This window comes from Carya illinoinensis, chromosome 13 (genome assembly GCF_018687715.1).
Source record: "Carya illinoinensis cultivar Pawnee chromosome 13, C.illinoinensisPawnee_v1, whole genome shotgun sequence".
NCBI lineage: Eukaryota > Viridiplantae > Streptophyta > Magnoliopsida > Fagales > Juglandaceae > Carya > Carya illinoinensis.
Window position 1 is genome coordinate 32,492,689 of NC_056764.1, and position 15,175 is coordinate 32,507,863.

The 15,175-nt window shown below is 31.9% G+C and overlaps 1 pseudogene; it reads right to left on the reverse strand.

Annotated features, from left to right (window-relative positions):
• Positions 1 to 7,466: 7,466 nt before the first annotated feature.
• On the reverse strand, positions 7,467 to 11,698 carry LOC122293000 (annotated as a pseudogene).
• Positions 11,699 to 15,175: the final 3,477 nt, after the last annotated feature.

The window sequence follows — 15,175 nt, forward strand, 5'->3', positions numbered from 1 at the left end:
TTTGAACAATAAATGATTTTCTGGCATACGGGAACTTGTCTGGGTGGAGCACAAAGGGAAAAATGGCTTGTCCTGTTTGTAACAAAGATACACAGTCTCAGTAGTTAGCGAATGGCCGAAAATTATGTTTCATGGGACACCGTCGATATCTACCTCATGATCATAGATGGCGAAACAATAGGGTAATGTTTGATGGAACGGTTGATCGTAGGTCATCACCGCCAGAGTATTCTGGCAGTGATATTCTCACTCAATTGGCAGATGTCCCAGACAACAGATTTGGAAAGAATGCAAGATGCTGAAAGAGGAAAAGACAAGCAGTGGAATTGAATTGGACCAAAAAAAGTATTTTTTTTTTTTGAGTTGCCATACTAGTCTACCTTAACACTACATCACAATCTAGACGTAATGCACATTGAAAAAAATATATGTGAGAATATTTTGGGTACCCTGATGTCAATACACGGAAAAACAAAAGATACAGTCAACTCTCATAAAGATTTGAAAGAGTTGGGAATCAGATCAGAGTTGCATTTGCAAGATACTAGGTCATCAGCTTATATGCCCCTAGGATGGTATACACTTTCAAGTGATGAGAGAAAGAAATTCTGTGATTGGTTTATGACAATCAAATTACCCGATGGTTATGCTTCGAACATGTCAAGATGTGTCCGACCTCATGATTGGAAGATAACTGGTCTAAAAAGTCACGACTGCCATATATTTTTACAGCGATTGTTGCCAGTTGGTGTGCGCGGAAAGCTTACTCCAGATGTTCGTACAGCTATCACAGAATTAGGGCTATTTTTCAGAAATATTTGCAGTAGAACGTTGAAAGTTGATGCCTTATTAAAAATGGAAGCTGACATTGCATTGATATTGTGTAAATTGGAGAGTTTGTACCCGCCTTCATTCTTTGATGTAATGGTTCATTTGGTTGTGCATCTCCCTCGTGAGGCTTTAGTTGCTGACCCCGTTCAGTATAGATGGATGTATCCTATTGAACGGCTTTTGGGAAAACTTAAGCGATCTGTGGGGAATAAGGCTCGTCCAGAAGGATTGATTGCAGAGTCATATATTCATAATGAGTGGCATACATTTTGTTCAATGTATTTTCGTGGGGTTGATACTAGATTTACGAGACCGGATCGAAATTATGAAAGTGGACAAATGGGAGTTTCGTCAGCATTTACCGTGTTTTTCCAGAAAGTACGTCCTATAGGTGCACAAGGGGGCTATGACCTATGTGGGCGAGAGTTTGAAAGAACTCGATGGTATGTCTTAAATAATTGTGCAGAGATTGAACAGTATTTGAGGATCGTGATGATCATATAATTTGGTAGTAGTATTAAGTGCATTTCTAATAATATAGTATATATTGATACAATATAATAACTCACATTAACATATGCAGCGAACATATACAACTACTTTGCACGAATGGTGTGACTGACGTAGAAAAGACGCATGAATTGCCTCATGGTTTGAACATACGGTATTATTCGGTTTCAAAATTATGCTTGAAAGTATTTTAAACTTTATTTAATTTGTAGGTGTCATCATATTTATATATGATATTGATATAAGTAGAATAAAATTTATTTATGTAGGTTGCATCGAAATATAATGAACATTCAGGTGAAATCTCACCAGAAGTATATGCTTTGGCATGTGATCTATCTAAGCGGGCTATCCAATATTCAGGATGTTTGGTGCGTGGATATAGATTTCACACAGCAGATAGAGAACGATATAGGAAAACTCAAAATTGTGGGGTTGTTGTCGAAGGAAGCCATGGGGATGAAAATATTGATTTTTACGGAATTGTGGAGGATATCATAGCATTAAAGTATGTGGGGGGATATATGGTCTGGTTATTTAAATGTAATTGGTGGGATGTCTCGAATCCTAGGTTGGGAGTGCGTAAGAATGAATATTTTGTAAGTGTCAATACATCTCGCAAATGGTACGAGGACGACCCATTTGTTCTCACATGCCAAGCAAATCAAGTTTTTTATTTAGATGATCCGGAGTTCGGAAATCCATGGAGAATAGTCGAGAAATTTGCGCCAAGAAATGTGTATGATTATATTCCAGAGACAGACAAACCACATGAAGAAGTTGATAGTCCAGACCATGAAGAATCATATCAAGAAAATGAATCAGGCATCAATCTATTTGTTGATCTAAGCTATTATGACATGGTCCCATTGCGCAGAGAAGATGTTCAACCCGAAGTAATTGAAGGTGACATGTCGGAAGAACATGAATCAACTGAAGTGTCTACTGAGGATGAGAGCGATTGGTCCAGCAATACTGATACCGAATGATTTTCAAACAGATATTTGTGTAGGTAAAATTCTTATAAAAATATTTCATGTATTTTGTTCGAATAATAATTTATTATAATTTCAAACAGATATGCCTCCTAAACGCAAAAGAACACGTGAGCCATCCCCACCACTTAGCGAATCCCCGTGTGCTTCACCTGCCAACAATGGTGGGCCACCGTCACCTCCACCAGAACAAGGTATTTTTTCACTATGTATCTTTCAAATAAGATTAATTTAATTAAAATATATGCTTTACTTTTTATATATATAGCTGTTGTAAACCAGCGCCGAGTTAGAGGCATTACGAGGGGTGTCTGCATAGAAAAAGTAAGGAAAGTGGGTAAAATTAAAGTTGATATATCTGATGATCACACTGGTAGCTCTGGGGATTCGGCAGCTTGGCTTGCTTCTTATGTTGGTACACTTACTCACATGTATGCACCGATGGCTACATCATCCTGGGCTAAAGTTTCCCAAGATGTAAAAGACCACATCAAAAATCGTTGTCTGGTAATAAGTTACTTTGTATAACATTTTTATTTAAATGCGAATGTTTGAAATTATACTAATTGTTTATAATTCTTTGAAGGACGAGTTTGAACTAAATTTTGGTCGGCGGGAGGATCGACTAACGATTGAAGAACTCATGTCGAATGCATTCCGGAGGTACAAAGGTCGATGCCATGCACACTATCAGAAGTTCAGTACTACGATAGAGGCGCGTCAAAATCCATTCCAAGCAATGCCACCAAACGAATGGGAGAAAGTTTGTGATCTGTTTGAAGATCCTGCTTATCAGGTAATTTCGCTACTATCTTTTTTTTTTTAATAATATATAATAGATGTATTAAATAAAAATTATAATACTTTTTTTTAGAAACGGAGTACAGTGAACAAAACAAATAGATCAAATTTAACGATACACCATCACGCGGGTTCTCGATCTTTTCATCGCTTGTAAAAAAAAATGGTTAGTTCTTATTGTCTCCATTAAATCTTAATATATATACTTTTTTCGTATAAATTATGATATTAATTTTTATTTTGCAACAAGAAGAAAATCCTACTGATTATGATCTGACCCAATTGAATGCTAAAACACATAAAAATCGTGATGGTGTTTGGAGCAATCCTGAGGCAGAGGCAAATTATGTAAGTTTAAGTTTATTTAATTTCATTGTCTAAATATATTTTTGTTACATATACTAATTTTAATGTTTTTCTTTTTCCAGGACAAGATGATATCTCTTAAAGACACTGTTGCGGATCCATCTGATGAATCATCTGTCAACGATGCTCAAATCTTTTCTCAAGTTCTTCGATCACATTCTGGATATTTGAGGGGCTTAGGACGTTGCGTGAAGTCATCCTCAACATCTTCATCATTTTCTAAAACCAGATCGAATGACGACAAGACTAAAAAATTAGAAGAAGCTGCACTTGAGATAGAACGATTGAGATCGAAGGAAAAAGAGTTGCTGACCCGATTAGATCAAGCAGCAGATTTAGAAGCAAGATTAGAAGAGAGGCTACAATTAAATAACCAAAAAATATTTGAACAATTTCAATTAATGATGTGCCAAAACCATATACCACCATTACCACCACAATCATAATTCATTTGTTTTTTTTTAATTGCCTTTAATATTTACGATGTTTGTAAACATTTGAACAATTGATGTATATAGATTACAATTTGTATTAGTATCAATTTCATTTTATTTGATCAATGCCGTTCGAATGGTAAATTACCATTTATGCATACATTCGAACAAAAACATATCCATTCGAACCAAAAAATTCCCATTCGAACAAAAATATACCCATTTGAACTTATCGGGAAATACAATCCATGCGTTCGTTCGAACAACTAAATACTCATTCGAATAAATTCATTTCTAAAAGTCCGTTCGAACAGAAGATTTCTGTAAATAGATTATTTGTTCGAACAGTTAATATTTTTCTTCGAACTAAAGTCGCTTACGAACTTTTTTGTTCGAACGGACTTGGTCAGATATGGTTATTGGTTCGAATTAACATTTCATGTTGTTCGAACAAAAATATTTTCATTCGAACTTGATTCTAAGACAACATTTTTCTGTCTCAGAAAAAATTTTCCATTCGAACGGTTTCGACCGGTTCTGCCCAATTTCGTCCCTAAAAATACTTTTCGGAGATGAAAAGTATTTCCGTTCGAGCAGTCAATTTTCGTCTCTGAAAACTTTCTGAGACAGCCTTTTTGAGACAAAATAGAGACAAATTTTTTTCATCTCCCAAAACTTTTAGGGACGAAATTTCCATTTTTTGAGACAAAATTTTTTGTCTCAAAAAATCATATCTCTTGTAGTGAGAGCAACCATTCTGGTTCAGGAGAGGCCACGGTTATATGTTGAAATGGCATTTTTTTTCCTTTGTTTTTCAGCAGACGAACTTAAGTTAACTTCGCATGCATGTGATCTTATTTTCGAGATGAAGTGTATAAAATATTTGTTTAAAATAAATTAATAATTAAAATAATTAAATTAATATTATTTGAATACTATACAATGAATAAATGAATATCCAAATTCCAATATGGGGATTTATTAATGTAAATGAAATAATCAAAATTAAATTCATCTCATATTATTTTATTGTTATATAATGAAAAAATAAATAATCTAACATAGAGATTTGACGTGAATGAAATAGTTAAAACTAAATTAATCTCATATTAGATGAAAGTGGAGTTTGACTTTGGCTAATACATTGACAGTGCCTGAGCAGGCAAGCATTTTTTGAGTATTAGGGCAAGTTTGGGAAGTGAGATGAATTGAGAATTTTGTAAATAGTAGTAAGATAGTTTGTGAATAATAATGAAATAGTTTAAGTTGAGTATTTTTTAAAATTTTGAAAAACGATAGAGAAAAAGTTGAATAAAAATATTACAAATTTAAAATATTATAAGAATATAGTTTTATAATATTATTTTTGTTTGAAAATTTGAAAATGTTAAAATTATTTTTTATTTTTCGTAAATAAATAGAAGAAACACAAGAAAACTGACTGAAGAGAAGACGGAGGAAAGACTGTGAAGCCCCTGTTTCTCTCTTTGCCAAAACAGAGCACTGCCATAGATCCCCTCCTCCACGCCAAAACTCATTCCTACAACCACTACCGACACTAAATGGAAACTATCGTTTATTTCCTAACCGCAAAACTCATTTTGTCACCGTCGACCCAGCTCGTGGCGCCATTGATAAAGTCGTAGCCCAGCCCCACCTCACGATCCCTCAAAGCCACTTCCATCGCTCCGTGGTAGCAATTGCAGCCACGTTACACTTCATTCGAAGTCTAGTCATCCACCACCACACATAGAGGAAGCTGACTAGCAATAGTCGCGATCTCCTCCAACTCCTTCTAAACTCGCAACAAAACCAAAGTCAAAAGAGACTAATAGTTGTACCGATCGATGAACAAAGACAACACAAAATGAAACTAGTTTGGTCTCCTAAGACGAAATTAGTTGGAAGGGTTTCAATTGAAAAGGTAGCTGTCAAGAAATTCAAATTGAAGTTCTCCAATTTCGGATATTTTTTGTCTTTGTTAAAGAGGGAAATTAGAAATACATAAAAATCAATCTGTAGATTTCAATCTTGGGGACAAGGTGCTCCTTGAGAGAGAGGAAATGTTATAGTTCAATTATTTACATTATCTAACGTTATTATTAGTCGTTGTGTTAGGAGTCTCCGTTAGTAATCCTGGATTAGGATTTTTTGTTAGCTATGTAGATTTAATAAGTAAAAATATTGCAGACAATGCTAACAAGACTCCAAATACAACATTATATATTACTAACAACAGATTCCTATTTAAAAACTATGAGTTTAGTGGATATTAGTAGTTATGTCTTACTAGGTTGCTATTAAGATGAAAAGATCAGTTGTCTTCTAGATACCGAAGAGTCTGTTACGGGAAGTCTTCTATCCTTATCAAATGGATTTATTTATAATAGTCATTTGTTAATTCAGGATGAATAGCAGTGAATACAATTATTATTCATCCTAAGTTAAAAGTTTTTTTAATAGTTAATTGCTGCTATGAGGATGAACAAAGTTGTTTCTTGATATGTAATGCAAGGTTAATTTAATAGACTTGGCAGTTAGGTCTCCATTGGATGAAGCAGGCAAGTAGGAAGTTTGATTTCCCTCAAATGAAATAAAAAATTCTTAAATAGAACTTCTCACATGCTTGAATAGTCAAATCACTACATTTTACAGCCAAAATGATTATTTCCAACGAAAATGAGTAAATATTGGTCACAAAAATATATTTTTCTTGTAAGAAATGTACGTGAGTTCAAATAATTATCAATGAACATGCAAACGTCAGAGGCTGTAATACAGATCAATTTCTCCAAGACCGAATATTTGATTATGGAATAACCAGTCAAATTAATAATATTGCGAGGTATAAACTTTAGCATATCACATGTGCTAAATGCTAAGATAACAAAAATTGAAACAACAGAAACCCCAAAAGAGATTCTTTTTAATATATGAATAAATGTTTTCTAAACAATTAATGCAAGATAATTCAACCAGTGGTGGACCCACGTTAAGATAGCCATTCAAAAAATTATGATAGCCATTCAAACAATAATTCAAATTTGTCACTTCAGGACTTGCTATATATGTATGATAGCCATTCAAAAAATTAAAGAAAAACATGAATATTTTGAGATCTAAACTCAACATATCATAAGTGAAATGCTTAGGCATTAATAAAACTTGAACCCATTCAATAAGCAAAGTAGCTAGTTAGGAATGTAAGAAACGCCACATGATACATGGTCGGGATTTGAAGTCGATGTAAAAGCTTAAAAGCATTTCGATCATTGATTGTAAGATGAGATGAAATGAGATGATTTTAGATGAAAGTTGAAAATTGAATAAAATATTATTAGAATATTATTTTTTAATATTATTATTATTTTAATATTTGAAAAAGTTGAATTGTTTATTATATTTTATGTGAGAATAAGAAAAAATTGTAATGATGAGATGATATGAAACACTAATTTTACTATACAAACGAGATTAATTTGTAAAACTTCAACACACTAAAACTGCGAAAATTTGAACAACCAACAAATAATAAAAGACGGAGACCATCCGAAGAGCAATTTATTATTCTGCAAGCGTTTCAGCCAATACAGAAAGAAAACTACATCATTCAAACAGTACAATATGCATAGAGAAGAGCTATAAGCTCAATTTATTGATAGGCAGTTCGTAATGCGAAAATCTTCATTTCTATTTCTTGAGGAAATTCTTGAACCATTGAGCTGAAAGTTTGGGATATGTTTTCAATTCGTTCTCATAGTCGATATAGTGGATGCCAAATCGAATCGTAAAACCAGAGAACCATTCAAAGGTGTCCAAGAATGACCAAGCAAAGTATGCCTTAACTTTCACGCCCATCCTATTCCAAGGAAAAAAAAAATGAATTCAAGGTCAGAGAGAGAGAGAGAGAGAGAGAGAGAGAGAGAGAGAGAGAGAGAGAGAGAGAGAGTTGTATGAATTAAGCACTTACCCAATAGCCTTATGAACTTGCTGAAGGTGCCTATAGTGATAATCAATTCTGTGGGTGTCCTCAAGAGCTTCCTTAAGAGGTAATGAGGCATTATTGAGTTCATTGATTCCTAATAAAAGATTACAGTTTAGCTTATTTAGATAAAATGGGACATCCAAGAATTCATCATCGACTTTATGCAACAATAATTGAAAAAAGTTGAGAAAATTACCGTTCTCGGTGATGTAAATTTCTGGATCACCGTACTCGGTTTTTGTGTAGTTAAGAAGATCGTAAATTCCTTCAGGATAGACATAGAGCCAACTTGAACCAGCCTGAGAATGATAGAAAATTAACTGATCATCAGTACTACATAAAAATTTGCCCAAGACACTTTTCGTTTGTCATCATGTACTGTTGGTAAGGTGGATAAAAAATAGCTATTAAATCCATATATTTTGCAATAAAGCAACTACTAAAGTTTCTAGTTTGGTACAGATGACAACGTTTGTAAGATCCAATATCATCCTTTAGGAATCTTATACAGTGAAAAATATATATTAATTGACTTATAATTCATATACCTGTGGACCAATGAGGACCCCGTTGCGCGAACCTGCCATGCACAGCCAAATAATTAAAAAAAGATTTAGTTAATATTCGATGCATGGTAAGACAAACATATCGATCAATGCTTGCTTTTCGAGTGTTAAATATTCTACGTACCTGTTTTATGAACAAGAGCATCTGTCAAGTAGCTTTTGTTCAGAGACTTATCTTCAGGTGCATCAGCAACATAATTTGCAGTATAATAGTTTAATCCGATAAAGTTGTAGGATCCCTTCACCAGCTTCGATTCAGTTTCGTTGAATTTGGGTAATCGGTTTTCACCTACATGAGTACGCATGCTGAGGGGATAGCGACCCTTTGTCAAGGGGTCCATGAACCTGTAACAAAATATAAACCATCCACAAATAGAGATCAGGATATGAATTACCATGTAATCGTCCTATAATTTAAAAACAAAAGCAGGTGTGAACGTGAAACAAAACTAATTAAAGAAATACATACCATCCAAACCTAAAATCAATGGCACGTAACGCGGCAGCACGGTCTTCGTCCGATTCAGAATATGGAACCATCCAATCCAAGTCAACTGTTATCCCTATAGCACCTTTTTGCTTTGCCTGAGCATAGTGAACGTGACTTGGTTAATGATCAGGCGATGGCTAGTCTAGTTTAAGTCAACATAACGTCCTTACGACAAAGGCACATATATATATGTATTTTTTGTTGGTGTAAACTTCAACTTTGGTAAATATATAATAGTATTGGAACCTGATATTTGGTCTTATACACGTTTACTGCATGTGCATGAGCAAGATGCAAATTGTGGGCGACGGTATATGGCTCTGTCGCTGAATCCCACCGGTGCAATTCATATTTTGCCAGCTCGAACACCTGAAAGGTGCTAAAACCCCTGCTGCATATCCACCATTGGTGTACATATGAGGCTCGTTTAGGGTGGTCCAATGCTTTACCCTATCACCAAACTCCTTGAAGCAAAGCTCTGCGTAGTCCTTGAAGTCTTCCCTAAAAATTACGTACGCATGCACGGATATATTAGAATTACCCATTTCTATATATGGAATATTGGTGATACGGCCGTGAATTAGTCATCACTTACACAATGCTTTGACTTAAGAAACCGCCATACTTATGATCTAAGGCCACTGGGATTTGCCAGTGGAAGATTGTCACATAGGGCGTAAGACCTGCATTTCAATAATTCCAAGTACCATTAATACGTGATCAGTGAATTACTTATGGGTGGACATGACCACCTCAGTATTAGCATATGATGATATATTAATCATGTAGACGCCCGTGACCTTTGGCTAGGAGTTCATCGATGACCTGGTTGTAGTGGTCGATTCCTTTCTGGTTCACACCATCACTAATCTTTCCGGCTGAAAATTGAACACGAACGAATAGTACTTATGACTTATGATTATATATCGAAAGCTTTTAAAAATAGACAATGCATAAAGGCATCGGAAATTAATTGCAAAAGATATATCATTGATGCAGAAAAGCATGTAATTACTTACTTGGTATCAGTCTTGGCCATGAGATTTCGAATCTGTATGCATCTGCATTCATATCCTTCAGAATCCCAAAGTCCTCCTAAAATTTCCAAAAAATACAATTAATCTTTTATAATTATTTTTTGAGCATAAAAATGTTAGAAAAAAAGCTTTTTCCTTTTTCTTTCTTTTTTTTAACAGTTCTCACATAATATTTCTTTAAAACAATTATTTTTTATTTTTAGTTTTAGGACTTGATCACAAAGCTAGCTCCTCATAATAGAATGGAAGTGGAACGAAAATGCTACCTCATCAATATTTAATTTTTTTCTCATGTGGTATATACATTTTACTCCTCTTATTTATCCACAAAACGGGTAAAGAAAAGGATATGCGTACCTTGAAGCGATTATATTGATCACTAGCTACATCTCCATTACTGCCATCCGCTATTTTCTCTGCAGTTTCAAACAAATCCAATTAATAATATTTAAGAATAAAGTACAAGCCTAACCACAAAGTTTGTTCGAAAATCTTGTTAATGATTAATGGGTCATAAATTATATATTTGAATACTGATGTGATTTTAGTTAATATGTAAATTTAGTATTTTATTGATCTCATGATTATAACATGTTTGAATATATGAAATATATTGAGAGAACTTTAGCTTTTTTATATGAAGTTGAAAAAGTAGTGAGTCCTGTCAATAAATTGTTTGAAATAGGTTGAGGTAAGCTTGTGTTCCAAATATAACCTTAGTATATTAATTCCGAGATTAGTGAAAGTTCGGATAGTGAGTTGAGATGAAATAGATTGAGATAAAAATTAAAATTTGAATAAAATACTGTTATAATATTATTATTGTTTTGATATCTGAAAAAATTGAAATGTTTATTGTATTTTATATTAGAATTTAATAAAATTATAATGATTAGATAAGATGAGATGAGTTAAAATAATTTTTTAATCCAAAACTCCCTTAAATGTCAATTCTTTTTTTCTTTTGGAAATAGCAGTACGCCCTAAAATTTTCGTCTTCTTTTCATCTGAAATAATAATTTTCTCAATTTTGAGACGTATGATATAGATAAACTAATTATTCTATGAGTTTTGCTATATATAAATAAAGTCGCGTACTAATCTGTGTACTAATACTGATTTATTCATACTTAAAATTTAAATTAACACTATTTTTAATAAAATCTACTTTTTGACCAATCAAATCACATTGGTACACAGATTAGTGCATAATTATACTTGTAACTATATTTTTCCTTATTCTATATTCTCTAAAACAATCAACGCTTTGTACCGCGTACGTAATATATATACATATATATATATATATTCAGAGAGAGAGAGAGACCTGGGTATTTGTGGCTGTAATAATCCCACATACTTTTTCCTTTGCCATCTTCAAACGCTGCACCTTCATACTGGAATTCAAACACTTATTGGGGCATGCATGCATGTATAATATCTATGACTTATTGTTGAACGTACAAAAACTGAAAATATGTATGATATAAACATGTACGTAGAAAACCTGGGGCTCACCTGATAGGAAGCTGATGCTGTACCAAAAGTGAAACCTTTGGGAAAACTGGTCCTGTTGAGTGTAGAAATGCCGTAACTGGGAGTTATAGGTTTAGCATTGATGGTGTTGGCGAAAGAGGCAACAAGAACAAGAAGGCCTATGAGTATGTATCCTTTCATCGCCATAATGGGTTTTGGTGTGATTTTGAGCGTCACCAACTCGGCTTTTTATAGAGGAGCAGAGGCAAGCCTCTTCGTTTTTTTATTTAAATCTTGTATTATCTTTTTGTATACAGTACTGAACACGTTGGGATATTAATACAGGAATGACTTTTTACTCACTACTTAACATTTGCATCGTTAATATGACATCATGTGCAATATAACATTGAACTCATCAGCTAACTATGATCTCTCGATGGAAGTGATTAATGGGAATCATCACCAACTTTTAAGTTGTGCAATTAATTTGAGCTCTGCACGCTGCCTGATCAAGGTCCGAAATTTAATCCTAAATAATGTGATTTTATCAGGTAAACTTATTTTGATCCAAATCAATTTATATTAAATTTAAATATATTAAATAATGTCAAATTTATAGATTGTGATAATATATGACGCATTATAATATATCTTGCTCCAAATACTAACCATGTTTATATATATATATATATATATATCTTATATATTAAATTGGAACCTACCAAGATTTTATAACGGGAAATCAAAATTTTATGTCCAGTTATTTTTGTGTATTATTTTATACATTTCATTGATATAATTGATTGATTATTAAAAAAAATTAATATCATTAATCCTATCAGTAAAATGTTCAAAAATACACAAAAATTACTTAAGTGACGTCCATTGGTCCCCACTAGGTAACTATTGACTGGACATTAGTCTCAACGTGTTCCACGTGGTGTGGGCACGGTGCAACGATTGGTTCAGACATAAATTACTTTCCCATATTGCCAAAATGAATTAATAGTGATATGGAAAGCTCATCTTGAAATTTTGTTTTAAATGGATGAGAAAATTATATTTTGTATTGTATAATATACACTAGTGTATATTATGTACTGCAGTACTGGACATTGTGTGATTGCAGGGCCTATTTTATTTAGAAGTTTAAAAAAATTATAATAATTAAGCAATTTAAAATAAGATAAAAAAATCAGATCTAACTCTTATTTTCTAAGTCTTATTTTGCTACTTGAAAATGGAAGGAGTAAAATTGACATATCCAAACCTATTGGTTTTGCTATTATATATAATAAAAATTTTATTCATCATCTTTACAATATATATTATATATATTTTTTTAATTTTTTCTTATCAAATGTGTGGTATATAGATGATGATTAATTAGTTTAAAAATGATAAAATAAAAAAATATGATGTGTAGTGTATAGGAATAATGATTAACAATACTCATATATAATAAAACAATTTTATTATTTTATGTATCCAGAAATGTGCTTTAAACTTGTAAAACAACGATAATACTACAACTATTTACTACTAATTAATATATAATATATATCACATGCTTTTTTGAAGTTTTTAATTTTGATCAAGTAAATTATTTCTTTTTAAAAAAATTATGAACCATTGAATGGAAGAAATCAAAATTCATTTGGCCAGCCAAACCAATACGGAAGCTGAAATAAATATCAGGTGTAGTGATAGAGTTACAATTAAGTTACTACTCATTTATCAGTTATAATGTGTTTAAGATTTTTAATTTTTAAATTTTTTAAAGCATTTTTTTAATTCTTTTAATTATTAAAAAATTAAAAAATATATATATAATTTTATTAGTAATTACTTTCTTAATTATTAAATAAAATACAAATTAAAAAATTAAATATAAAAATAATAACAAATAAATAATAGAAGGATAATAACTCAATTCATTATCGAAATATCAGTTCAAATGACAGGTCCTGCTAGATTGATAGGTTTAGCATTATTCTAGATATATACAGCCATAGGTCTCACACAGCCAGTACAGCCCCACAAAGTCCAGTTTGGAGGCGTCTATAGGAGTAATTTTATATATAGTCATAGAATTATATATATTGTGTAATTATTTTAAAAAAAATAGAATCTATAATTAAAAAATTAATTTTTTTTATATAAATTTTATATTAATTTATTTTTTTTAAATAATTATATATAATTTATATAATTACGATTACCATTATCATTTCTCCATCTATGTTCCGCCTTAGCAGTAAATGGCATACAGTTTATAGCAAGCGCCAGTAATCACTAGGAACATACAGCTCTGTATTTTCTAGGGAGTACGTACTAATATATGATCGATACATATATTGCACTCGTGTAATTTTTATGGGAATATTGCAGTGAAAAGTACTGATCATGAGAGTACTTTGCCCCTGACTGTAGTACGTATATCACAGTGAAAAACAGTGCATTATTACTGTTGCCGTAAAGGGCTATGGCACTTGCCCGTGAATGCATCACCCTTCGCAAATATTGAGTACTACTACTGATCGTTCTTCGCATGTATGCAGTACCATTACTGATTTTGTCTGGTTTGCTTTGCTTTGGTTGCATACACACGTTAAATGTGATTATAAAAATTTGAATAATAATAAAATGATTTATAAATAATTAAGAAATAGTTTAAATTAAAATATTTATAAAATTTAAAAAAAAAAAGAAAAAATTGAGCAAAAAATTATTAAATTAAAAGAGATCCAAGTAGAATATAATTTTTTTATAAAATTTTTGTTTGAAAATTTAAAAAAAGTATATTATTTTTTAAATTTTATTTAAAAATTTAGAAAAAAATGTAATTATTAGATAATGATCAGATAACAAATAGAAATATGTTAAATTAAAAAATATTTATATTTTAATATCAAAATGAGATAAATTAATTTGAAATATTTGTAAAAATAAACCAAGCAAAAGCTGAAGAAGTAGAAATTGACATAGTAAAAACTATTGGTTCTGTTACCATAATAGAGCAATTTTCTTATTTTATGTATCCAAAAATGTGCTTTGAACTTGTAAAACAATAACAATACTACAACTATTTACTACTAATTAATATATAATATATATCTCAGGCTTTTTTGAAGTTTTTAATTTTGATCACGTAAATTATTTTTTTGAAAGAAAAAATTATTAATTATTGAATGGGAGAAATCAAAGTCATTTGGCCCGCCAAACCACGCATTGAGGCTGTCAGTTAAAAAGACAGGTCCTGTAATATTCATACACCGAGAGCTCCCAGCCACACAAAAGTCCATTTCGGCTGCATCGATCTTCGACATGAGGAATAATGCAGTGCCCTGACACCATACATCCATCAATCACAGCACAACCAATCCAAAAAACCGGACCCAATTGTTCAGAGCTAGAGACAATCGATTACGGTTGTCTTTCCCATAAAGACACGTATTCATCAAATGCATGCTTTAAATCACGAAGAAAAAAATAAAAAATAGAAGTTTTGAACGTGATAGATCTTGTCTGTTAGTCCTTCCATCCAAAATATTTACTTTTATAAGAATTTTAAGTTTGAATAATGCTGATATATTTTTATATTTTATTTTTTTATTTTGGCAACTTATATATTTATTTTTTTAAAAATTAATTTATTGATTAAATAAGTGATTATTAATG